The sequence below is a fragment of the Ranitomeya imitator genome, chromosome 4, assembly GCF_032444005.1.
Source record: "Ranitomeya imitator isolate aRanImi1 chromosome 4, aRanImi1.pri, whole genome shotgun sequence".
Taxonomy (NCBI): domain Eukaryota; kingdom Metazoa; phylum Chordata; class Amphibia; order Anura; family Dendrobatidae; genus Ranitomeya; species Ranitomeya imitator.
In genome coordinates, this window is record NC_091285.1 from 383,551,938 (window position 1) to 383,579,858 (window position 27,921).

At 45.7% G+C, this 27,921-nt stretch overlaps 1 long non-coding RNA gene across 1 annotated transcript; it reads right to left on the reverse strand.

The window, feature by feature from the left end:
• Positions 1-2: 2 nt before the first annotated feature.
• Positions 3-27,649, reverse strand: LOC138676204 (uncharacterized). The gene is made up of 2 exons (XR_011320763.1): positions 27,518-27,649; positions 3-60 (listed from the first exon to the last, which is right to left on the reverse strand). It is a non-coding gene; the product is annotated as an uncharacterized lncRNA (long non-coding RNA).
• Between the last annotated feature and the right edge of the window lie 272 nt (positions 27,650-27,921).

The window sequence follows — 27,921 nt, forward strand, 5'->3', positions numbered from 1 at the left end:
TACTCAGCCGGACGAAGGTTAAGCATGCCATCTCGTTCCCATTTGAAGTGACCACAGGTACTACAAGGAAGAAAAAAAAAGGAAAGTTATAGCAATCCATTAAATAAACTCCTGTATAATCAACATTGTAGTATTTTGGAGGCTTTAGGAAGGCCTGTTACCACAGAAATTCAGTTCAATCAATGAGCGTGTCACAGAGCAGGAGAAGCTGAACAGATTAATATTTAATTCTATGAGAGAATATATATCATATTATAGAATATGATATATAATATATTTACAAGTGTATAATACCATATTTTTCAAACTAAGCCGAACTTTTGTACTCCAAAAATGAGGAGGAAAATGGGAGGGGGGAGATGTCTTATAGTCCGGATGTACCTGTCTGGCTGTGGTGAGGAGGTGGGAGAGCAGCAGCGGGTCACAGGAGGCAGGAGCTGGCGGCTGCGGCTTACTCTACTCCCGTGCCCGCTGCTAAAGAGAAATGCTTAGCTACTTACCAGTAGCAGTGTTTTTCGGATACCATGACAGCACCATGAGAAAGGGAATCTGCCCTTCAGGGACAGAAAACCTACAGTCATAAAAGGGTGGCACCTCTCTCCTGCAATCAATACAGAGCATGAGAGGACCTCCCAGGTTAGTAGCAAAATATACAACATTTTAAACAAAATACAATTTTCACACGTGTAGAAGCTTCAAGCCCCAGAAGGGAGAGAATATAAGGGTGCTGTCATGGTATCTGAAAATCACCGCTACCGGTAAGTAGCTAAGCATTTATTCGGTCTCCCATTACAGCACCACAAGAGAATTACAGAGATGTAAAGAACCTAGGGAGGGACTACTGCTTCAAACACCCTTCTCCCAAATGTGAGATCAGAAGAACCACCCAAAATCCAATCTATAATGTTTGAAGAACGTGGATGGGGAGGACCACATAGCCGCCTTACATATGTCCTCAATCGATATTTCCGAACTCTCCACCCAGGATGTTGGAACGGCTCAGGTGGAGTGCGCCTTTAAGCCCTTTGGAACTGCAGTGCCACTCGCTGTGTATGGCAAAGAAATTGCCTCGGTACTCTACGCCCTTTCCTAACCCCTTCAAAGGACACAAATAAGGAGTTTTCTCCCAATCTCCGCCCCAGAGACTGACAGGAACTTTCTCCAGATTCTGGCGTAAATCCTAGTCGTGGATGCTTTCCTACTTTTTAGTAAAGTATCTACTAAAGGTACCTTCACACTCAGCGACGCTGCAGCGATACCGACAACGATGTCGATCGCTGCAGCGTTGCTGTTTGGTCGCTGGAGAGCTGTCACACAGACAGCTCTCCAGCGACCAACGATCCCGAGGTCCCCTGTAACCAGGGTAAACATCGGGTTACTAAGCGCAGGGCCGCGCTTAGTAACCCGATGTTTACCCTGGTTACCAGCGTAAAAGTAAAAAAAAAACAACCACTACATACTTACCTACCGCTGTCTGTCCCCGGCGCTGTGCTTCTCTGCACTCCTCCTGCACTGGCTGAGCACAGCGGCCGGAAAGCAGAGCGGTGACGTCACCGCTCTGCTTTCCGGCTGACCGACGCTCACAGCCAGTGCAGGAGGAGTGCAGAGAAGCACAGCGCCGGGGACAGACAGCGGTAGGTAAGTATGTAGTGGTTTTTTTTTTTTACTTTTACGCTGGTAACCAGGGTAAACATTGGGTTACTAAGCGCGGCCCTGCGCTTAGTAACCCGATGTTTACCCTGGTTACCAGTGAAGACTTCGCTGGATCGGTGTCACACACACCGATCCAGCGATGTCTGCAGGGAGCCCAGCGACGAATAAAGTTCTGGACTTTCCTCAGCGACCAACGATCTCCCAGCAGGGGCCTGATCGTTGGTCGCTGTCACACAGAACGATTTCCTTAACGATATCGTTGCTACGTCACAAAAAGCAACAATATCGTTAACGATATCGTTATGTGTGAAGGTACCTTAAGCCCCGGGAAAACCCCTTCTCCCTCAGCAGTGGCCTCTCAAACTCCACACCGTCAGATGTAGACTGGACACTTGTGGATGGAAGCTTGGACCCTGTGAGAGGATATCTGGGAGCTGCGGGAGAACCCAAGGGTCGGTGACAGACATCTTTCTTAGCCAGGGAAACCATGGCCTTCTGGACCAGAATGGAGCTTTCAGAATTATAGATGCCCTGTCTTCCCGTATCTTCCTTAGAACTAGTGGTATCAGGGCTATCAGGAGGAAGGCATATGCAAGCCTAAAGTCCCTTGGGATCAGTAAGGCATCCACAGCATATGGATCTTCTCTGGGGTTTAAAGAACAAAACTGCTGCACCTTCCAGTTCCCCTGTTGGCAAACAGATCTATGTCCGGGGACCCCCACATCTGCACAATCAGGTCGAAGATAGTACAGTCATGGACAAAAATTTTGAGAATGAGACAAATATTAATTTTTCCAAAGTCTACTGCTTCATTTTTTCTAATGGCAATTTGCATATACTCCTGAATGTCAGAGTGATCAGCTTAACAGCAATTACTGTACTTGCAAAGTCAATATTTGCCCAGAAAATGAACTTTAACCCCCAAAACACATTTCAACATCATTGCAGTCCTGCCTTAAAAAGAGCAGCTAACATCGTTTTAGTGATTGATCCATTAAGACAGGTGTGGGTGTTGATAAGGACAGGGCTGGCGATCAGTCAGTCATGATTAAGTAAGAATGACATCACTGAACACTTTAAAAGGAGGCTGGTGCTTGGTATCATTGTTTCTCTTCAGTTAACCATGGTTATCTCTAAATAAATACGTGCAGCCATCATTGCACTGCACAAAAATGACCTAACAGGGAAGAGTATCGCAGCTACAAAGATTGCACCCCAGTCAACAATCTATCGCATCATCAAGAACTTCAAGGAGAGAGCTTCCATTGTTGTCAAAAAGGCTCCAAGGCGCCCAAGAAAGACCAGCAAGCGCCAGGACCGTATGTTAATACTGTTTCAGCTGCGGGATCGGACTACCAGCAGTGCCGAGCTTGCTCAGGAATGGCAGCAGGCTGGTGTGAGTGCTTCTGCACGCACTGTGAGGCGGAGACTCTTTGAGCAAGGCCTGGTTTCAAGGAGGGCAGCAAAGAAGCCACTTCTCTCCAGAAAAAACATCAGGGACCGACTGATATTCTGCAAAAGGTACAGGGAGTGGACTGCTGAGGACTGGGGCAAAGTCATTTTCTCTGATGAATCCCCTTTTCGATTTTTTGAGACATCTGGAAAACAGCTTATTCGGAGAAGAAGAGGTGAGCGATACCACCAGTCTTGTCTCATGCCAACTGTAAAGCATCCTGAAACCATTCATGTGTAGGGTTGCTTCTCAGCCAAGGGAATCGGCTCACTCACAGTCTTTCCTAAAAACACAGCCATGAATAAAGAATGGTACCAGAATGTCCTCCAAGAGCAACTTCTCCCAACCGTCCAAGAGCAGTTTGGCGCCCAACAATGCCTTTTCCAGCATGATGGAGCACCTTGCCATAAAGCAAAGGTGATAACTAAATGGCTCATGGAACAAAACATAGAGATTTTGGGTCCATGGCCTGGAAACTCCCCATATCTTAATCCCATTGAGAATCATCAAGAGACGGGTGGACAAACAAAAAACAACAAATTCTGGCAAAATGCAAGCATTGATTATGCAAGAATGCACTGCTTGCAGTCAGGATTTGGTCCAGAAGTTGATTGAGAGCATGCCAGGGAGAATTGCAGAGGTCTTGAAGAACGGTCAACACTGCAAATATTGACTTGCTGCATTAACTCATTCTAACTGTCAATATAACCTATTGGTACTCATAATATGATTGCAATTATATTTCTGTATGTGATATAAACATCAGACAAACACTAATAAAAACCAGAGGGCAGCAGATCATGTGAAAATATAATTTTGGTGTCATTCTCAAAACTTTTGGCCATTACTGTATACCGTATATACTCAAGTATAAGCCGACCCAAGTATAAGCCAACCCCCCTAATTTTGCCACATAAAATGGGAAAACTTAATGACTCGAGTATAAGCCTAGGGTGGAAAATGCAGCAGCTACTGGTAAATGGGCTCTATAAGATGCTCCATATTAAAATATGCCCCATATAATGCTGCACATATGCTGATTATGGCCCCATAAGATGCTCCATAGACACATTTGCCCCGTATAATGCTCCACAAATGTGGATTATGGCCCCATAAGATGCTCCAGAGATATTTACCCCATATAATGCTGCACATGGCCCCATACAGATATTTGCCCATATAATGCTGCACATGGCCCCATAAGATACTCTATACAGATAATTGCCCCATATAGTGCTGCATATGGCCCCATAAGATGCTCCATACAGATAATTGCCCCATATAATGCTGAACAAATTCGGATTATGGCCCCATAAGATGCTTCATACAGATATTTGCCCCATATAATGCTGCACATGGCCCGATAAGATGCTCTACACAGATAATTGCCCCATATAACGTTGCACATGACCCCATAAGATGCTCCATACAGATATTTGCCCCATATGCTGTTGCTGTGGTTAAAAAAATAAAAAAATCACATACTCACCTCTCAGGCCCCCGACACTTGCTATATTCACCTGCTGCCCCCTGCCTGAGCTCGTAGTGGCTTAAAAAGTCGTCTCTGATGTTCTCTTTTCCTTTTACTGTGCAGGGATGTTAATGACAGAAGATGAGTTTCAGCCATCTGAAAAATACGATCCGTCACCTCCATCAAAGACCCAGATCGAATTCCCTAAGGAACATGGATGGATTATTTATAGCCCTCTGCACCTGTCGCTGAATACCAACTACCTTTGACTGTGGTAAATGACACTCCTGCACCCCGGAGTCCAGGACGAGACCAAGAAACTCGTGCACCCTAAGGGGCTGCAACCATGACTTTTTAAAATTAATAAGCCATCCCAATTTTTCTAAAACCGATATTACTGCCTCCAATTGAGTCTTGCTGTGCTGGAGTGAGCGGCCAACGATTAGAAAGTCGTCCAGATAGGGGACCACCAGTATGTCCTGCTCATGGAGATGTGCCATCACCTCTGTGACTACTTTAGTGAATACCTGATGAGCAAAGGCAAGGCCGAACGAATCCTTAAAGAGCAGTTTTATTTCTGACCTCACTGACTCCATCTTAAAGTAATCGGACCAATGAGAATTTATTCAGACCCTCAGGTTAACAAAGGTCCGAAAGGAACCGTCTGGTTTCTCAATCAGGAAGAGGGGTGAATAGAACCCTTCACCTCCTGATGCAGGAACATCTATCAGGACTGCTTTCTGCCATAGTCCCAGGACCTCCGACTCCGCCTGTTGTTCTGCTGGTGAAGAACGAGTGGGAGTCAATTTAAAGCTGTCATGAAGCACTTTCAGGAACTCAGACTTAAGACCTGTGCTGATGACACCCTGTATCCACACACTGTCCAAAATCTATGACCAGGTTGGGTAGAAAGCTGAGAGCCTCCCCCCATCTGGGCCGGCAGTCATTGAGGCAGTTTCCTGAGATCTCGGGAGGAGACGAACATATAGCCTCTACCTCTCTTTTTGCTGTTTCATTTAGCATTATCTCTAGAAGATCTCCTACGGCTGGACCATCTTCTACTGGAGTCACGCCTGTATGAAGGACCCGCTAGACTAGGGAACCTTTTCTTGCTGTCCCCTGCGCTCTCCAAGAGTTCATCCAATACTAGCAAAAACAGATGTCCTCCTTCACAAGAGATACTGCACAACTTAGACCTGGCCTGAATATCCCCCGGCCAGCATTTTAGCTATTGTGCCCTGTGTGAAGCAGTAGAAAGGGCCACAGTTCTTGCTGCTAGCCTGAGTCTGCCAAAGCGTCTGATAGAAAGGCCGCCGCCCCTGAATCATGGGAAGGGAAGATGGAATACTGTCTCTCGAAGCTCCCTCCCTAAGCTGTTCCTCCATCCGGTCTAACCAGACCATTAATGACCTAGCAGTGCAGGTAGCCGCCACTGCTGGTCTAAGGGACCCTGCCAATGTTTCCCAGGAGCCCTTCAGAAAAACCTCTGCCTTTTTGTCCAATGGGTCCTTTAAACTTCCTATGTCTTCAAACGGCAGTGAAGCCTTCCTGAAAGCCTAAAGGTACCGTTACACTAAACGATCACGACCAGCGATACAACCTGGCCGTGATCGTTGGTAAGTCGTTGTGTGGTCGCTGGGGAGCTGTCACACAGACAGCTCTCTCCAGCGACCAACGATCAGGGGAACGACTTCGGCATCGTTGAAAGTGTCTTCAAAGATGCCGAAGTCCCCGGGTAAACATCAGGTTACTAAGTGCAGGGCCGCGCTTAGTAACCCGATATTTACCCTGGTTACCATTGTAAAAGTAAAAACAAAAAAAACAGTACATACTCACATTCCGATGTCTGTCACGTCCCCCGCCATCAGCTTCCCGCACTGACTGTGTCAGCGCCTGCCATAAAGCAGAGCACAGTGGTGATGTCACCGCTGTGCTCTGCTTAACGGCTGGCGCTGACCGTCAGTGCAGGGAAGCTGACGCCGGGGGGACGTGACAGACAACCCGATATTTACCCTGGTTACCAGTGAACACATCGCTGGATCAGCGTCACACACGCCGATCCAGCGATGACAGTGGGTGATCAGCGACGAAAAAAAGGTCCTGATCATTCCCCAGCGACCAACGATCTCCCAGCAGGGGCCTGATCGTTGGTCGCTGTCACACATAACGATTTTGTTAACGATATCGTTGCTACGTCACAAAAAGCGTGACGTTGCAACGATATCGTTAACGAAATCGTTATGTGTGAAGGTACCTTTAGCCATTGCTGTGACCAGCTTTGGGGCCTTAGTCCATGAAGACGAGGCTGATTCCTCAAACGAGAACCTCCTCTTAAAAGCTGGAGGCAGAGACCCTTTTCTTTTAGGCTTCTTCCATTCACGGGTAATCACTGCACGGATTTTATCATTAAGTGGGAAGGGCCTGCGAACCTTCAGATCCAGACCCCTGAACATCACATCCTACATGGACTTTTCCAGATGGGGCTCTACAATACCCATTGTGTTATTAACTGCTTTCACTAGATGGTCCATTTGCTCAAGCGGAAGGCAGGAATGGCCTGTTCGGGCCTCTGACAATGAGAGGATGAAGGAGATGATTCTGAAATGATCTCTCCAGAGTCACTCTCAGACCTTGACACCGGAGAGCTGGATGATCTTTCTTTAAGGGGCATTTCTTGGGAAAGGGATCTTACTGAACCCCTGCTCTAACCATTTCCCTCAATGTGGAGGCAAAGTTCGGAGTCTACTCTGTCACCATCTGCTGGATGCAAGGCTGGCATAATTTTTTTACATAGTGGACTGGTAGCAGAACTCCGCAAACCGCACACTCCCTGGGTTTGGCATTAGAGGTATACTTCTTCCCTTAATAAAACATGGAGAGACAAGGGGAGAGCTACATCACCAAGCGAACTGTCACGAAGATCACTTACCAGTGACGTGTAAATGAATGGTACCGTAATCCTGGGGGCCTCTCTCAGACGAAGGGTCGTCCTTATGGGCTGGAGATTCGTCCAGTCCACTCTTCTGACTGGCTCTAGTGCCACCCCTAAGACCACGAGCTGTGACACTGTCATCGTCGCTGGGTGACCTATACGTTAAGCTTCTCCATCTGGTGCTGCTGCTCTGGTGACTGCTGCATCTGTTGCTCAGGTGACTCCATACTTAGAATATGAGCTCAGAAGCACATGGCGTTCACCCTGGCCTCCTTAAGTAGCACTGGCCACTCCCCCTGTTCGGTGCTCCCCCTGTTCAGGGCCAGCAGGATCTCCAGATGGTCTGGGAGCCCCCCCAGGCACGCACGCGGCAACCCCCCCACCCTACTGGCCTGGTCCCGCGACATCAGCACTGCTGCAGCTTCCACTGCCATGCGCCCCCCACTGTGCTCTGCTTTACGGCCGGCGCTGACACAGTCAGTGCGGGAAGCTGACGCCGGGGGACGTGACAGACATCTCTGCCCCAACACGTCCGACTATCAACCACAGTCGGATCCTTCAGACGGAACCTGAAAACTCATCTCTTCAGGAAAGCCTACAGCCTGCACTGACACCGCTGCTGCCTCACCAACACCGGAGCTACCGCCTGACCAACACCGGAGCTACCGCCCGACCAACACCGGAGCTACCGCCTGACCAACACCGGAGCTACCGCCTGACCAACACCGGAGCTACCGCCTGACCAACATCGGAGCTACTGCCTGACCAACATCGGAGCTACCGCCTGACCAACACCGGAGCTACCGCCTGACCAACACCGGAGCTACCGCCTGACCAACACCGGAGCTACCGCCTGACCAACACCGGAGCTACCGCCTGACCAACACCGGAGCTACCGCCTGACCAACACCGGAGCTCCTGCAACCCTCAACCTACTGTCTCCTTCCCCATAATCCTGTAGAATGTAAGCCCGCAAGGGCAGGGTCCTCGCCCCTCTGTATCAGTCCGTCACTGTTAGTTTGTTTACTGTATGTGATATTTGTAACTTGTATGTAACCCCTTCTCATGTACAGCACCATGGAATCAATGGTGCTATATAAATAAATAATAATAAAATAATAATAATAATGTGAGTATGTACTGTTTTTGTTTTTTTAACTTTTACAATGGTAATCAGGGTAAATATCGGATTACTAAGCACGGCCCTGCACTTAGTAACCTGATGTTTACCCTGGTTACCCGGGGACTTCGGCATCGTTGAAGACAGTTTCAACGATGCCGAAGTCGTTCGTCGCTGGAGAGAGCTGTGTGACAGCTCCCCAGCGACCACACAACGACTTACTAACGATCACGGCGAGGTCGTATCGCTGGTCGTGATCGTTGGTAAGTCGTTTAGTGTAACGGTACCTTTATCTGTATGCAGTTTACCTCCAGCGGTGGAGTGGGAACATTAAAGTACAGAAGCATGACATTGCAAAAAGTAATATTTTGTAGGAATCACGTCTTTGCTGATTTAACCCCTTTCTGACATCGGACATACTATCCCGTCGAGGTGGGGTGGGCCCCTATGACCACCGACGGGATAGTACGTCCAGCGCGATCGGCGGAGCTCACGGGGGGAGCGCGGCCGATCGCGGCCGGGTGTCAGCTGCCTATCGCAGCTGACATCCGGCACTATGTGCCAGGAGCGGTCACGGACCGCCCCCGGCACATTAACCCCCGGCACACCGCGATCAAAGATGATCGCGATGTGTCGGCGGTGCAGGGAAGCATCGCGCCGGGAGGGGGCTCCCTGCGGGCTTCCCTGAGCTCCCCGCAGCAACGCGATGTGATCGCGTTGCTGCGAGGGTCTGCATACCTCCCTCCCTGCTCCAGGCCCGGATCCAAGATGGCCGCGGCATCCGGGTCCTGCAGGGAGGGAAGTGGCTTCACAGAGCCTGCACAGAGCAGGCACTGTGAAGCCTGCAGCACTGTAAGTCAGATAGGTGATCTGACAGAGTGCTATGCAAACTGTCAGATCATCGATCTGTGATGTCCCCTGTTGTGAATTCTGTGGTCGAGCTCCCTCCTGTGGTCACCAGTGGTACTTCGGCTGATTCTGTCTATGGGCTTCCGTTGGTGGATGTGAGTGGTACTGCGGCTTCTGAGTTTCCTTCCTCAGGTGATGAGGTTAAGTCGTTAGGTGCTGCTCTATTTAACTCCACCTAGTGCTTTGATCCTGGCCTCCAGTCAATGTTCTAGTGTTGGTCTTGCTTCCTCCTGGATCGTTCCTGTGGCCTGTCTGCTCAGCATAAGCTAAGTTCTGTTTGTGTTACTTTTGTTTGCTATATTTTCTGTCCAGCTTGCTTTATTGGTTCTTCTTGCTTGCTGGAAGCTCTGAGACGCAGAGGGAGCACCTCCGTACCGTTAGTCGGTGCGGAGGGTCTTTTTGCCCCTCTGCGTGGTTGTTTGTAGGTTTTTGTGTTGACCGCAAAGCTATCTTTCCTATCCTCGGTCTATTCAGTAAGTCGGGCCTCACTTTGCTAAATCTATTTCATCTCTGTTTGTATTTTCATCTTTACTCACAGTCATTATATGTGGGGGGCTGCCTTTTCCTTTGGAGAATTTCTCTGAGGCAAGGTAGGCTTATTTTTCTATCTTCAGGGCTAGCTAGTTTCTCAGGCTGTGCCGAGTTGCATAGGGAGCGTTAGGCGCAATCCACGGCTACCTCTAGTGTGGTGTGATAGGTTTAGGGATTGCGGTCAGCAGAGTTCCCACATCTCAGAGCTCGTCCTATGTTTTTTGGTTATTCTCAGGTCACGTTGTGTGCTCTGAACTTCAAGGTCCATTGTGGTTCTGAATTACCTATTCATAACAGTACTGGAGGCCCAAAGTACTATGCTTCTCAATAGAGGGAAAAAAGAAGTTCTGAGACCATTTTTTTTTTCTTTGCACTGTGTTTTGCCTTTTTTTCCCCCTAGAGATTTGGGTGGTTCAGGACACAGGTGTAGTGATGGACATTAGAGGTCTGTCTTCATGTGTGGATCATCTCACTGCAAGAGAACAAAATATTCAAGACTTTGTGGCTCAGAATTCTATGTTAGAACCAAGAATTCCTATTCCTGATTTGTTTTCTGGAGATAGAGCTAAATTTCTGAGTTTCAAAAATAATTGCAAACTGTTTCTGGTGTTGAAACCTCGCTCCTCTGGTGACCCAGTTCAACAAGTTAAGATCATTATTTCTTTATTACGTGGCGACCCTCAAGACTGGGCATTTTCCCTTGCGCCAGGAGATCCTGCATTATGTAATATTGATGCGTTTTTTCTGGCGCTCGGATTACTGTACGATGAACCTAATTCAGTGGATCAGGCAGAGAAAAATTTACTGGCTCTGTGTCAGGGTCAGGATGAGATAGAGATTTATTGTCAGAAGTTTAGAAAGTGGTCCGTGCTCACTCAATGGAATGAATGTGCGCTGGCAGCTATTTTCAGAAAGGGTCTCTCTGAAGCCCTTAAGGATGTCATGGTGGGATTTCCTATGCCTGCTGGTCTGAATGAGTCTATGTCTTTGGCCATTCAGATCGGTCGACGCTTGCGTGAGCGTAAATCTGTGCACCATTTGGCGGTATTATCTGAGCATAAACCTGAGCCTATGCAGTGCGATTGGACTTTGACCAGAGCTGAAAGACAAGAACACAGACGTCAGAATGGGCTGTGTTTCTACTGTGGTGATTCCACTCATGCTATCTCCGATTGTCCTAAGCGCACTAAGCGGTTCGCTAAGTCTGCCACCATTGGTACGGTACAGTCGAAATTTCTTTTGTCCGTTACTTTGATCTGCTCTTTGTCTTCCTATTCTGTCATGGCATTTGTGGATTCAGGCGCTGCCCTGAATTTGATGGACTTGGAGTTTGCTAGGCGCTGTGGGTTTGTCTTGGAGCCCTTGCAGTGTCTTATTCCATTGAGAGGAATTGATGCTACGCCTTTGGCCAAGAATAAGCCTCAGTATTGGACCCAGCTGACCATGTGCATGGCTCCTACGCACCAGGAGGATATTCGCTTTCTGTTGTTGCAAAATCTGCATGATGTGGTCATGTTGGGGTTGCCATGGCTACAAGTCCATAACCCAGTATTAGATTGGAAATCAATGTCTGTGTCCAGCTGGGGTTGTCAGGGGGTACATGGTGATGTTCCATTTTTGTCTATCTCATCATCCACCCCTTCTGAGGTCCCAGAGTTCTTGTCTGATTACCGGGATGTATTCGATGAGCCCAAGTCCAATGCCCTACCTCCGCATAGGGATTGTAATTGTGCTATCGAGTTGATTCCTGGTAGTAAGTTTCCTAAGGGTCGACTGTTTAATTTATCTGTACCTGAGCACGCCGCTATGCTGAGTTACGTAAAAGAATCCTTGGAGAAGGGTCATATTCGCCCGTCGTCATCGCCATTGGGAGCAGAGTTCTTTTTTGTGGCCAAGAAGGATGGTTCGCTGAGACCTTGTATTGATTACCGCCTTCTAAATAAAATCACGGTCAAATTTCAGTACCCCTTGCCGCTGCTATCTGATTTGTTTGCTCGGATTAAGGGGGCTAGTTGGTTCACCAAGATAGATCTTCGTGGTGCATATAATCTTGTGCGTATTAAACGGGGCGATGAATGGAAAACTGCATTTAATACGCCCGAGGGCCATTTTGAGTACCTAGTTATGCCATTCGGACTTGCCAATGCTCCATCAGTATTTCAGTCCTTTATGCATGACATCTTCTGAGAGTACCTGGATAAATTCCTGATTGTATACTTGGATGATATTTTGGTCTTCTCGGATGATTGGGAGTCTCATGTGAAGCAGGTCAGAATGGTGTTCCAGGTCCTGCGTGCTAATTCTTTGTTTGTGAAGGGATCAAAGTGTCTCTTTGGTGTTCAGAAGGTTTCATTTTTGGGGTTCATTTTTTCCCCTTCTACTATCGAGATGGACCCTGTTAAGGTCCAGGCCATTTATGATTGGACTCAGCCGACATCTCTGAAGAGTCTGCAAAAGTTCCTTGGTTTTGCTAATTTTTATCATCGCTTCATCTGTAATTTTTCTAGTATTGCTAAACCATTGACCGATTTGACCAAGAAGGGTGCTGATGTGGTCAATTGGTCTTCTGCTGCTGTGGAAGCTTTTCAAGAGTTAAAGCGTCGTTTTTCTTCTGCCCCTGTGTTGTGTCAACCAGATGTTTCGCTTCCGTTCCAGGTCGAGGTTGATGCTTCTGAAATTGGAGCGGGGGCTGTTTTGTCGCAAAGAGGTTCTGATTGCTCGGTGATGAAGCCATGCGCCTTCTTTTCCAGGAAGTTTTCGCCTGCTGAGCGAAATTATGATGTTGGCAATCGAGAGTTGCTGGCCATGAAGTGGGCATTCGAGGAGTGGCGTCATTGGCTTGAAGGAGCTAAGCATCGCGTGGTTGTCTTGACTGATCACAAGAACTTGACTTATCTCGAGTCTGCCAAACGGTTGAATCCTAGACAGGCTCGTTGGTCGCTGTTTTTCTCCCGTTTTGACTTTGTGGTTTCGTACCTTCCTGGCTCTAAAAATGTGAAGGCGGATGCCCTGTCTAGGAGTTTTCTGCCCGACTCTCCGGGTTTGCCTGAGCCGGCGGGTATTCTCAAAAAGGGAGCAATTGTGTCTGCCATCTCCCCTGATTTGCGGCGGGTGCTGCAAAAATTTCAGGCTAATAAACCTGATCGTTGCCCAGCGGAGAAACTGTTTGTCCCTGATAGGTGGACGAATAAAGTTATCTCTGAGGTTCATTGTTCGGTGTTGGCTGGTCATCCTGGAATCTTTGGTACCAGAGATTTAGTGGCTAGATCCTTTTGGTGGCCGTCTCTGTCGCGGGATGTGCGTTCTTTTGTGCAGTCCTGTGGGATTTGTGCTCGGGCTAAGCCCTGCTGTTCTCGTGCCAGTGGGTTGCTTTTTCCCTTGCCGGTCCCGAAGAGGCCTTGGACACATATCTCTATGGATTTTATTTCGGATCTCCCCGTCTCTCAAAAAATGTCGGTCATTTGGGTAGTTTGTGATCGCTTCTCTAAGATGATCCATTTGGTACCCTTGTCTAAATTACCTTCCTCCTCTGATTTGGTGCCATTGTTCTTCCAGCATGTGGTTCGTTTACTTGGCATTCCAGAGAACATCGTTTCTGACAGAGGTTCCCAGTTTGTTTCGAGGTTTTGGCGAGCCTTTTGTGCTAGGATGGGCATTGATTTGTCTTTTTCCTCGGCTTTCCATCCTCAGACAAATGGCCAGACTGAACGAACCAATCAGACCTTGGAAACATATCTGAGATGTTTTGTTTCTGCTGATCAGGATGATTGGGTGTCCTTTTTGCCGTTGGCTGAGTTCGCCCTTAATAATCGGGCCATTTCGGCTACCTTGGTTTCGCCGTTTTTCTGCAATTCTGGGTTCCATCCTCGTTTCTCTTCAGGGCAGGTTGAGTCTTCGGACTGTCCTGGTGTGGATACTGTGGTGGACAGGTTGCAGCGGATTTGGACTCATGTAGTGGACAATTTGACCTTGTCCCAGGAGAAGGCTCAACGTTTCGCTAATCGCAGACGCTGTGTGGGTCCCCGACTTCGTGTTGGGGATTTGGTTTGGTTGTCATCTCGTTATATTCCTATGAAGGTTTCCTCTCCTAAGTTTAAGCCTCGTTTCATTGGTCCGTATAGGATTTCTGAGGTTCTTAATCCTGTGTCTTTTCGTTTGACCCTTCCAGATTCTTTTTCCATCCATAACGTATTCCATAGGTCATTGTTGCGGAGATACGTGGCACCTATGGTTCCATCTGTTGATCCTCCTGCCCCGGTTTTGGTGGAGGGGGAGTTGGAGTACGTAGTGGAGAAGATTTTGGATTCTCGTGTTTCAAGACGGAAACTCCAGTATCTGGTTAAGTGGAAGGGTTATGGTCAGGAAGATAATTCCTGGGTCTTTGCCTCTGATGTCCATGCTGCCGATCTTGTTCGTGCCTTTCATATGGCTCATCCTGGTCGGCCTGGGGGCTCTGGTGAGGGTTCGGTGACCCCTCCTCAAGGGGGGGTACTGTTGTGAATTCTGTGGTCGAGCTCCCTCCTGTGGTCACAAGTGGTACTTCGGCTGATTCTGTCTATGGGCTTCCGTTGGTGGATGTGAGTGGTACTGCGGCTTCTGAGTTTCCTTCCTCAGGTGATGAGGTTAAGTCGTTAGGTGCTGCTCTATTTAACTCCACCTAGTGCTTTGATCCTGGCCTCCAGTCAATGTTCTAGTATTGGTCTTGCTTCCTCCTGGATCGTTCCTGTGGCCTGTCTGCTCAGCATAAGCTAAGTTCTGCTTGTGTTACTTTTGTTTGCTATATTTTCTGTCCAGCTTGCTTTATTGGTTTTTCTTGCTTGCTGGAAGCTCTGAGACGCAGAGGGAGCACCTCCGTACCGTTAGTCGGTGCGGAGGGTCTTTTTGCCCCTCTGCGTGGTTGTTTGTAGGTTTTTGTGTTGACCGCAAAGCTATCTTTCCTATCCTCGGTCTATTCAGTAAGTCGGGCCTCACTTTGCTAAATCTATTTCATCTCTGTGTTTGTATTTTCATCTTTACTCACAGTCATATGTGGGGGGCTGCCTTTTCCTTTGGAGAATTTCTCTGAGGCAAGGTAGGCTTATTTTTCTATCTTCAGGGCTAGCTAGTTTCTCAGGCTGTGCCGAGTTGCATAGGGAGCGTTAGGCGCAATCCACGGCTACCTCTAGTGTGGTGTGATAGGTTTAGGGATTGCGGTCAGCAGAGTTCCCACGTCTCAGAGCTCGTCATATGTTTTTTGGTTATTCTCAGGTCACGTTGTGTGCTCTGAACTTCAAGGTCCATTGTGGTTCTGAATTACCTATTCATAACAGTCCCCTCCCCGGGACAAAGTAAAAAAAAATTTTTCCAAATGTGTAAAAAAAAATTAAAAAAAATATTCCTAAATAATGAAAAAAAATATATATTGTATTCCCATAAATACATTTCTTTATCTAAAAAAAAAAACCAAAACAATAAAAGTACACATATTTAGTATCGCCGCGTCCGTAACGGCCCGACCTATAAAACTGGCCCACTAGTTAACCCCTTCAGTAAACACCGTAAGAAAAAAAAATAAAAACGAGGCAAAAACAACGCTTTATTATCATACTGCTGAACATAAAGTGGAATAACACGCGATCAAAAAGACAGATATAAATTACCATGGTACCGCTGAAAACATCATCTTGTCCCGCAAAAAACGACCTGCCATACAGCATCATCAGCAAAAAATAAAAAAGTTATAGTCCCGAGAATAAAGCGATGCAAAAATAATTATTTTTTCTATAAAATAGTTTTTATCGTATAAATGCGCCAAAACATAAAAAAATGATATAAATGAGGTGTCGCTGTAATCGTACTGACCCGAAGAATAAAACTGCTTTATCAATTTTACCAAACGCGGAACGGTATAAATGCCTCCCCCAAAAGAAATTCATGAATAGCTGGTTTTTGGTCATTCTGCCTCACAAAAATCGTAATAAAAAGCGATCAAAAAATGTCACGTGCCCGAAAATGTTACCAATAAAAACGTGTGATGGTACCCTTAGTCGAGGTTCTTTATCCAACATCCGCACAATCTTGCATTGAAATCTCTTGTCAATTTTTGTTTTCCATCCACATCTAGGGAGGTTAGCCACAGTGCCATGGGCTTTAAACTTCTTGATGACACTGCTCATGGTAGACACAGGGACATTCAGGTCTTTGGAGATGGACTTGTAGCCTTGAGATTGCGCATGCTTCCTCACAATTTGGTTTCTCAAGTCCTCAGACAGTTCTTTGGTCTTCTTTCTTTTCTCCATGCTCAATGTGGTACACACAAGGACACAGGACAGAGGTTGAGTGAACTTTAATCCATGTCAACTAGACCTCACATGACTCTGTGGACCATAATATGGAAAAATTATAGCTCTCAAAATGTGGTAACGCAAAAAATATTTTTTGCAATAAAAAGCGTCTTTCAGTGTGTGACGGCTGCCAATCATAAAAATCTGCTAAAAAACCCGCTATAAAAGTAAATCAAACCCCCCTTCATCACCCCCTTAGTTAGGGAAAAATTAAAAAAATGTTTTTATTTCCATTTTCCCATTAGGGCTAGGGTTAGGGCTAGGGTTAGGGCTAGGGCTACAGTTTGGGTTGGGGCTAAAGTTAGGGTTAGGGTTGGGGCTAAAGTTACAGTTAGGGTTTAGATTACATTTACAGTTGGGAATAGGGTTGGGATTTGGGTTAGGGGTGTGTCAGGGTTAGAGGTGTGGTTAGGGTTACTGTTGAGATTAGGGTTAGGGGTGTGTTTGGATTAGGGTTTCAGTTATAATTGGGGGGATTCCACTGTTTAGGCACATCAGGGGCTCTCCAAACGCGACATGGCATCCGATCTCAATTCCAGGCAATTCTGCGTTGAAAAAGTAAAACAGTGCTTCTTCCCTTCCGAGCTCTCCCATGTGCCCAAACAGGGGTTTACCCCAACATATGGGGTATCAGCGTACTCAGGACAAATAGGACAACAACTTTTGGGGTTCAATTTCTCCTGTTACCCTTGGGAAAATACAAAACTGGGGGCTACAAAATTATTTTTGTGGGGAAAAAAAAAGATTTTTTATTTTCACGGCTCTGCGTTATAAATTGTAGTGAAACACTTGGGGGTTCAAAGCTCTCACAACACATCTAGATGAGTTCCTTAGGGGGTCTACTTTCCAAAATGGTGTCACTTGTGGGGGGTTTCTACTGTTTAGGTACATTAGGGGCTCTGCAAACGCAATGTGACACCTGCAGACCATTCCATCTAAGTCTGCATTCAAATGGCACTCCTTCCCTTCCGAGCCCTCCCATGCGCCCAAACAGTGGTTCCCCCCAAATATGGTGTATCATCGCACTCAGGACAAATTGGGCAACAAATTTTGGGGTCCAATTTCTCTTGTTACCCTCGGGAAAATACAAAACTGGGGGCTAAAAAAATAATTTTTGTGGGAAAAAATTTTTGTTTTATTTTTACGGCTCTGCATTATAAACTTCTGTGAAGCACTTGGTGGGTCAAAGTGCTCACCACACCTCTAGATAAGTTCCTTAGGGGGTCTACTTTCCAAAATGGTGTCACTTGTGGGGGGTTTCAATGTTTAGGCACATCAGTGGCTCTCCAAACGCAACATGGCGTCCCATCTCAATTCCTGTTAATTTTGCATTGAAAAGTCAAACGGCGCTCCTTCCCTTCCGAGCTCTCCCATCCGCCCAAACAGTGGTTTACCCCCACATGTGGGGTATCGGCGTACTCAGGACAAATTGTACAACAATGTTTGGGGTCCATTTTCTCCTGTTACCCTTGGTAAAATAAAACAAATTGGAGCTGAATTAAATTTTTTGTGAAAAAAAGTTAAATGTTCATTTTTATTTAAACATTCAAAAAATTCCTGTGAAGCACCAGAAGGGTTAATAAACTTCTTGAATATGGTTTTGAGCACCTTGAGGGGTGTATTTTTAAGAATGGTGTCACACTTGGGTATTTTCTATCATATAGACCCCTCAAAATGACTTCAAATGAGATGTGGTCCCTAAAAAAAATGGTGTTGTAGAAATGAGAAATTGCTGGTCAACTTTTAACCCTTATAACTCCCTAACAAAAAAAAAAATTTGGTTCCAAAATTGTGCTGATGTAAAGTAGATATGTGGGAAATATTACTTATTAAGTATTTTGTGCAACATATCTCTGTGATTTAATTGCATAAAAATTCAAAGTTGGAAAATTGCGAAATTTTCATAATTTTCGCCAAGTTTCCGTTTTTTTCCACAAATAAACGCAGGTACTATCAAAGAATTTTTACCATTGTCATGAAGTACAATATGTCACGAGAAAATGTCAGAATCACTGGGATCCGTTGAAGCGTTCCAGAGTTATAACCTCATAAAGGGACAGTGGTCAGAATTGGGGGTGAAGGGGTTAAAAGGAGTCTTATATTTTGCCTTAAAAGTCTAATCACTGGGAGTCAGACAGCTGGGACCACTAATTGCTGTTTAAATCCTTGGGTTGTTCTAGGAGGAGTTGCCACCACTGTATGTCAGCCTAATGAGTTCATAATGTGAGTTGCTAAACATATGGTATCCCAGGGCTGTATATACAGCACCCTGTGCCGAGATACAATCAGGTTTATCTACAGCGGCATCACATTCTGAAGCTTTTCAGATATTCATTACTTGTCTTTAATAGACCAAGAGCTAAAAATCTGTAATAATTTACTGGTGACTTAGTTTAGTGTAATTACGAAGAATTGCTGTGTAGACACCATCTATTTTTTTTCTCATCGTTGCCTTTTAGTACTGGGGTCTTGAGCTTGAACCCAAGCAAGGACAACATCTGCATGGAGCTTTTACATGTTCTCCCCGTGTTTCTCTAGGTGGCCTCACCCAGAGTTAAAAAAAACATTAAAGAGGTTCTCCAATACTGGACAACCTATTAATCACTTCATGTAAAATAAAAACAATGGACACTCGTCTCCCCAAGCGGCGCTGTTCCAGTGGTGGCGGTACCACTATTCTGCAGCCAATCAGCCTTTACTATTTCATCAGAGCAGATGTCTTATCTGATGGAATATTAATGCGGTACAACTAATCGGCCGCTTATTAGATGTAGCTCGTCATTATTCCCTCAGTCTAGATGTCCACTGTGGCAAAATTTTAAAGACTGCAGCTCGTCATTTGCCACTGATTGTCTGCAGTGGTCAAATGACACAGTAATGTAAATAGCGGTGCTGACATCACTAGAATGGAGGAGAGTATCTATTGTTTTTGCTTTACATAGGGCACTGAAGAGATTAAAAACCTAAAAGAAAAACAACCCTTGAAATTTCACTTTTAATGCAATAGGATTAAAAAAAAAAATTCCCTAGAAAAATTCTTAACAAATGCAACTCGCACCTCCTAAAGGTTTAGATCAAGGGAATATTACCAGGGAATAATGCACAGTGTAATAATACAGTCCTCACGCTGCCCCTATAAATGCCCTAATAAGCCGATAGCCTGCCTGACAGCGGAGGTTGGCAACCTAAAATTCGATATGGCACCCCCACTCAACGTCGGCTGTCCCTTGAAATCCCTGCAGGCCCCTATTACTAAACCCGTACCAATGTTACCCAACATGCACACAAATGAAACAAAATATCTATGATCTTGCTGATAGTCTCTAGACTATTTTATAATACTGAAGGGTTTTTGGACATATGGTAAAGTAACTATATAAACCCTTTCAAGATCAGGATGGTTATCTTCACCTCTAATGCATAGCCAAATGTTCAGTAAAGTGCATATGTAAACAATAGAGCTCCACGCCTATACTTGCACTACCTCTTATAGGAGGCTGTCAGTGCAACGTTGAGTGGGGGCACCACATCGAATTTTAGGGTGCCAACACTTTCAGGCAGGCAGCTATCAGCTTATTAGGGCATATTCCCTTGATCTAAACCTTTGGGAGGTGCGATTTGCATTTGTTAAGAATTAAGAATTTTTCTAGGGAATTTTTTTTTAATCCTATTGCATTAAAAGTTAAATTTTAAGGGTTGGTTTTCTATTTTTTTTAGCTTAATTACACCCATCACAATTGTTTTTGGTTGAATCACTGAAGAGATTAAGAAGGGGTTGCTCCTTAGTGGACAAACTCCTTTTAATATGTTGGCTCTAGTGTTTGAGACTATTGTGAGCCCCATTTGGGACAGAACTGTGTACTCTGCATCAGAATATGTTGGGATTACAAGCAACAGGAATTGTACAGACTTTCTAGTCACTTAAATGGTTTACTGGCTAAAATAGTATTTTTCATTAAAAAAAAAAACACTTTAAAAAGACAAAAATGTTTTCCCAAATTTTGAGGTTTATTGAAGTTGTAATACAGCATTTACAGTCATGGCCAAAAGTATTGACACCCCTGCAATTCTGTCGGATAATACTCAGTTTCTTCCTGAAAATGATTGCAAGCACAAATTATTTGGTGTTATTATCTTCATTTAATTTGTCTTAAATGAAAAAATACAAAAGAGAATGAAGCAAAAAGCAAAACATTGATCATTTCACACAAAACTCCAAAAAGGGGCCAGAGAAAAGGATTGGCACCCTCAACCTAATACTTGGTTGCACAACCTTTAGCCAAAATAACTGCGACCAACCGCTTCCGGTAACCATCAATGAGTTTCTTACAATGCTCTGCTGGAATTTTAGACCATTCTTCTTTGGCAAACTGCTCCAGGTCCCTGATATTTGAAGGGTGCCTTCTCCAAACCGCCATTTTTAGATCTCTCCACAGGTGTTCTAAGGGATTCAGGTCTGGACTCATTGCTGGCCACCTTAGAAGTTTCCAATGCTTTCTCTCAAACCATTTTCTAGTGCTTTTTGAAGTGTGTTTTGGGTCATTGTCCTGCTGGAAGACCCATGACCTCTGAGGGAGACCCAGCTTTCTCACACTGGAGCCTACATTATGCTGCAAAATTTGTTAGTAGTCTTCAGACTTCATAATGCCATGCACACAGTCAAGCAGTCCAGTGCCAGAGGCAGCAAAGCAACCCCAAAACATCAGGGAGCATCTTTTCTTTGAATGCCTCTTTTTTTCTCCTGTAAAGTCTATGTTGATGCCTTTGCCCAAAAAGCTCTACTTTTGTCTCATCTGACCAGAGAACATTCTTCCAAAACGTTTTAGGCTTTTTCAGGTAAGTTTTGGCAAACTCCAGCCTGGCTTTTTTATGTCTCGGGGTCAGAGGCGTAGCTAGAGCTTTTGCCGCCCAGGGCTGGTCCCGAGCTTGGCGCCCCCCCCCCCCCCCAGCAGGAATAAGACCTCAGATGTAGAACTTTAATTGTTTCGCCGGTGAATGTTACCATCACATGATCGGGACTGCAAAAAAAAAACAAGTTCTGCTTACCTGACCGCGCTCCTGCTCTCTCCACGCAGCTGAAACGTGCACTCGCCGGCGACTGACAATGATGTCAGACGCCGGCGACATGCACACTGGGACTGACGTCTGCTGCCAGCCTCAGATTGGCTGGCGGCTGTTAACTATTGACGTGCGGACGCGGGCCCGCACGTCAATAGCGTTAAACAGCTGCAGCGCCGGCCGCGGCCCGGTGACCCACCCCCAGGGCCGGCTCCAGGTTTTTGAGGGCCCCGGGCAAAAGAGTCTCAGTGGGTCCCCCCCCCCCTTTAACACATACCACGATTCATGATGCCCAGATACGGCAGAGAAATCTAGGTATAGTCCAATGCCATAATTCACTTCTTACATGAGTGATAGCTATTGTAAATTCTGCAGTGTATATATACAGGACAGGAGGAGTGGTACTGTGCGGTGTATATATACAGGACAGGAGGAGCGGTACTGTGCAGTGTATATATACAGGGCAGTGGTACTATGCAGTGTATATATACAGGGGAGAGGTACTGTGCAGTGTATATATACAGGGCAGTGGTACTGTGCAGTGTATATATACAGGGCAGTGGTACTGTGCAGTGTATATATACAGGGCAGTGGTACTGTGCAGTGTATATATACAGGGGAGTGGTACAGTGCAGTGTATATATACAGGAGGAGTGGTACTGTGCAGTGTATATATACAGGGCAGTGGTACTGTGCAGTGTATATATACAGGGCATTGGTACTGTGCAGTGTATATATACAGGGGAGTGATGGTGCTGTGCAGTGTATATATTTCAACAGCCGCCCAGCCCAGGCCCCCAGCACCTGTCCTGTATATATATTATATATACTGTCATACAGGCTGTATAGATACAGTATATACATATACAGGACAGGTGCTGGGGGCCTGGGCGGCTGCTGAAGTATATAATATACAGTATATCAGCTGTGGCCGCCCCAGGTCACCCAGACTGTCAGAATACAGGGATACATCGCACTCACTCAGGGCGGCAAGGAGCTCCTCCGGAATCTGCCTGTCCTGATAAGTTCAGCAGTCAGGGAGGGGCGGGCGGGAGAGCAGAGCAGGAGAACTCTCCGCCCACAAACAATGTCACGCTGGCTGCGTTGTTAACCCCGATGTGCCTGCACTGCCTGGCCCTGCACTGACTGAAAAGATGCTTGTGCCAGCAGGGCTAGATGCCCGCCCCCCGCATTGTGCCGCCCGGGGTGGCCCGTCCCCCCGCACCACCCTTCCTACGCCACTGCTCGGGGTAAGAAGTGGGGTCTTCCTGGGTCTGCTACCATACAGTCCCTTTTCATTCAGATGCCGACGGATAGTAGGGGTTGACACTGTTGTACCCTTTGACTGCAGGGCAGCTTGAACTTGTTTGGATGTTAGTCGAGGTTCTTTATCCAACATCCGCACAATCTTGCATTGAAATCTCTTGTCAATTTTTGTTTTCCATCCACATCTAGGGAGGTTAGCCACAGTGCCATGGGCTTTAAACTTCTTGATGACACTGCTCACGGTAGACACAGGGACATTCAGGTCTTTGGAGATGGACTTGTAGCCTTGAGATTGCGCATGCTTCCTCACAATTTGGTTTCTCAAGTCCTCAGACAGTTCTTTGGTCTTCTTTCTTTTCTCCATGCTCAATGTGGTACACACAAGGACACAGGACAGAGCAGGTAAGTTACAGGTGCTGTTAATTAAACAAATTAGAGAAGCATCACATGATTTTTCGAACAGTGCCAATACTTTTGTCCACCCCCTTTTTTATGTTTGGTGTGGAATTATATCCAATTTGGCTTTAGGACAATTCTTTTTGTGTTTTTTTCATTTAAGACAAATTAAATGAAGATAATAATACCAAACAGTTTGTGTTTGCAATCATTTTCAGGAAGAAAATGAGTATTATCTGACAGAATTGCAGGGGTGTCAATACTTTTGGCCATGACTGTACATAGAAGCGAATGTATGAATTCTTTACCAGAAGAGGGCAGTGTAGCACACTTTAAAAAAGACTTTCATTAGGTAGAAATTGCATTCTCCTATAGGTTCACTCTTGTTTTCCTCTGTTTGCTCATAAAAACCTTTATGTGAGAAGCGCAGAATAAGGATAAAGTCAGCAATGTGTTTAGAAGTTACAGAGACATGTAATTATGTAATGTTGTAAAGCATTATCAGCCTCATCATTTTTATTACTACCAGCACTTGGCTCTGGATGGAGAGGAAAGTCGTTCCTTTACCTTTGCACTTTTTACCTTTATATCTATTTTAGATATGCATTGGTCAGACACAAACTAAGTTATGTAAAGCGTTACACTGTTGTAACAAAATAAATAAGTAACTTGCATGTATGTTTAGGGAAAAAAGGAAATTGGTGAAAGTAAAAGGCACTCGCATGTAACTAGTCTAATACATTCACATGTCTAGGTATTAGAAACACAACAAAAAGGAAAATGGGGAGCCAGACCAGGAGGGGACACCTTTTCTAGCAAAATCACTATGGGTAAGTCGGATCCAATATACGGTGCACTATAGGCACCATGCTCTTGTGCTATTTATAGTAAGGAGAGACAGGTGGGACCCTGAATGTAATGGTATATGATTCAATAGTGCTAGTGTAAGGGATGATACAAAGATATATGAGATATGTGAGACAGTGTCTATCCCTCCTCGAGTTTTGGCTACCACCATGTCTCCTTTTTAGTACCTCTCTGTATGTGCGGAGTGCTTACAGCACTTACTGCACTATCAGCATCAGATATGTTTTTCTGATGCTAATATTGGTGTTATTTTGATGTTACTTCTGATAGAATTATTTAATAAACGTTATACCTTTTTAATAACTATGGTGTTATGGATGTCTATGCTCCGTTTTTTCGTACTAATCCCTGCTTGGAGCAATCCTGGTTGGCTAGCGCCTGTTGGGCGTGTAGGGAGAGCTAATGGTATTAGCTCTTCATCACTAATTACCTCAGTGCTTCATGGTTCTGCTATTAAAAAGGAAAATGTGTATAAAGGCTTTTGCATCAGTTTTCTGGAATCAAAAACTCTCACATTTAGACATGCCATTTTTTTTTAATAACAATTTGCAACTTTTTCCAATTTTATGCCACTTGGCCACTTTGGGAAAAGTGTGTCCAGTTAGTTTTGTAAATGAGCTGCAAGCAAGAGTTATGAATTGAAACTTTTAGAAATTCATACGTCATGTGAGACTGTAATACATTTACACGAATAACAGCAATGCAGCCAAAAGGAGAAGTGACCTGGAAGAGTTCCCTCATAATACCGTCCCACCAAACTGTTCTTACCAAATTGCTCTTCAAGGATGTTGTACCAAATATAGGACCATACATCACTTATAGCACATTGCATATTTATGTATTTTTTGTGAAAAATGTAACAATTTGTTTGGTATCATCCATGATATAGGTTTATCTACAGGTTAAAGCTGTGTGGCTACAGCACTTAATGCCGAGCTGCCAGGAGGAAAAGAACTGTATTCCTCCCGGCAGCCTCTGGTTTTCAGTCATGGAGGCTTCAGTCTCCACTCAGTACATAGAGATCACTGTAACTATGCCACAGCACTCGAACACCCTGCTGTACAGTTTATCATTGTACAGCCTGCTGTCAGTCGCTGCTCACCGTGTACTGAGTGGTGATTGAGGCCACACCTCTGACTGAAAGCCCACGGCTGCTGGGAGGAGTACAGTTAATTTCCTCTCGGCAGCGAGGCTTTCAGTGCAGAGGCAGCTTAAGAACACTATTATAGCAGAAAGCCGGTAATTTAATTGCCGGCTTCTGCTTTCTCCTTCCTAAAACCCGACATGATTTGAGACCTGGTTTACATACAGTAAACCATGTCTTCTCCCCATTTTTTTGCATATTCCACACTACTAATGTCAGTAGTGTGTCTATGCAAAATTTGGCCATGTGACCGCGACATCATCACAGGTCCTGCGAGAAGGACTTGCCATGACGTCATGGTCATGTGACCGCGACGTCATCACAGGTCCTGCGCTCATACCAACCCTGGGACCAGAAGCTGCCGCATGCACCGCACACAGGGCCAGGACTTCAAGGGGCCTTCGGAAGGTGAGTATATGTTTCTTTTTTATTTTAAGTCTGTTTACTACGTGGCTCTGTGCTGTATACTATGTCGCTGTGCAATATACTACGTGGCTGGGCAATATACTACGCGGCTGGGAAATATACTACGCGGCTGGGAAATATACTACGTGGCTGGGCAATATACTACGTGGCTGGGCAATATACTACGTGGCTGGCCAATATACTACGTGGCTGTGCAATATACTACGTGGCTGTGCAATATTCTACGTGGCTGTGCAATATGCTACGTAGCTGGGCAATATACTACGTGGCTGGGAATATGCTACGCGACTGGGCAATATGCTACGTGACTGGGCAATATACTACGTGGCTGGGCAATATACTATGTGGCTGGGCAATATACTACGTGGCTGGGCAATATGCTACGTGGCTGGGCAATATGCTACATGGCTGGGCAATATACTACGTGACTGGGCAATATACTACGTGGCTGGGCAATATACTACGTGGCTGGGCAATATGCTACGTGACTGGGCAATATACTACGTGGCTGGGCAATATGCTACGTGACTGGGCAATATACTACGTGGCTGGGCAATACTACGTGGCTGGGCAATATACTACGTGGCTGGGCAATATACTACGTGACTGGGCAATATACTATGTGGCTGGGCAATATACTACGTGGACATGCATATTCTAGAATACCCAATGCGTTAGAATCGGGCCACCATCTATTCTACTATATAATTGTCCAAGGGTCACTTCCGTCTGTCTGTCTTTCTGTGTGTCTTTCTGTCGGTCACGGATATTCATTGGTCGCGGCCTCTGTCTGTCATGGAAATCCAAGTCGCTGATTGGTCGTGGCAAAACACCCACAACCATTGCCACAACCAATCAGCGACGGGCATAGTCAGGCGGCAAAATGGCCGCTCCTTCCTCCCCGCAGTCAGTGCCCGCTCCATACTCCCCTCCAGTCAGCCCTCACACAGGGTTAATTCCAGGGTTACCAGAGCACGGTGTAACGCACTCCGGTAACGCAGCTATTAACTCTGTGTGACCAACTTTTTACTATTGATGCTGTGTATGCAGCATCAATCGTAAAAAGATCTAATGTTACAAATAATAATAAAAAAAGGTTATTCTCACCCTCCGAAGTCGCCCACTGTCCTCGGCAGTGCAAGCGGCAGGTTCCGGTGCCAAGGATGCTATGCGAGAAGGACCTGCCATGACGTCACGGTCATGTTACCGCGACGTCATCACAGGTCCTGCGCTCATACCAAGCCTGGGACCGGAAGCTGCTGCGTGCACCGTACACAGAGCCAGGACTTCAAGTGGCCTTCGGAAGGTGAGTATATGTTTATTTTAAGTCTGTTTACTACGTGGCTCTGTGCTGTATACTATGTTGCTGTGCAATATACTACGTGGCTGGGCAATATACTACGCGGCTGGGAAATATACTACGCGGCTGGGAAATATACTACGTGACTGGGCAGATACTACGTGACTGGGCAATATACTACGTGGCTGGGCAATATACTACGTGGCTGGGCAATATACTACGTGACTGGGCAATATACTACGTGCCTGGGCTATATACTACGTGGCTGTGCAACATACTACGTGGTTGTGCAACATACTACGTGGCTGTGCAATATACTACGTGGCTGGGCAATTTACTATGTGACTGGGCAATATACTACGTGACTGGGCAATATACAGTCATGGCCAAAAGTATTGACACCCCTGCAATTCTGTCAGATAATACTCAGTTTCTTCCTGAAAATGATTGCAAACACAAATTATTTGGTATTATTATCTTAATTTGTCTTAAATGAAAAAACACAAAAGAGAATGAAGCAAAAAGCAAAACATTGATCATGTCACACAAAACTCCAAAAATGGGCCAGACAAAAGTATTGGCACCCTCAGCCTAATACTTGGTTGCACAACCTTTAGCCAAAATAACTGCGACCAACCGCTTCCGGTAACCATCAATGAGTTTCTTACAATGCTCTGCTGGAATTTTAGACCATTCTTCTGTGGCAAACTGCTCCAGGTCCCTGATATTTGAAGGGTGCCTTCTCCAAACTGCCATTTTTAGATCTCTCCACAGGTGATCTATGGGATTCAGGTCTCGACTCATTGCTGGCCACCTTAGAAGTAACATAGTAACATAGTTAGTAAGGCCGAAAAAAGACATTTGTCCATCCAGTTCAGCCTATATTCCATCATAATAAATACCCAGATCTACGTCCTTCTACAGAACCTAATAATTGTATGATACAATATTGTTTTGCTCCAGGAAGACATCCAGGCTTCTCTTGAACCCCTCGACTGAGTTCGCCATCACCACCTCCTCAGGCAAGCATCACCACCTCCTCAGGCCGTCGCTCACAGTCAGTGCGGGAAGC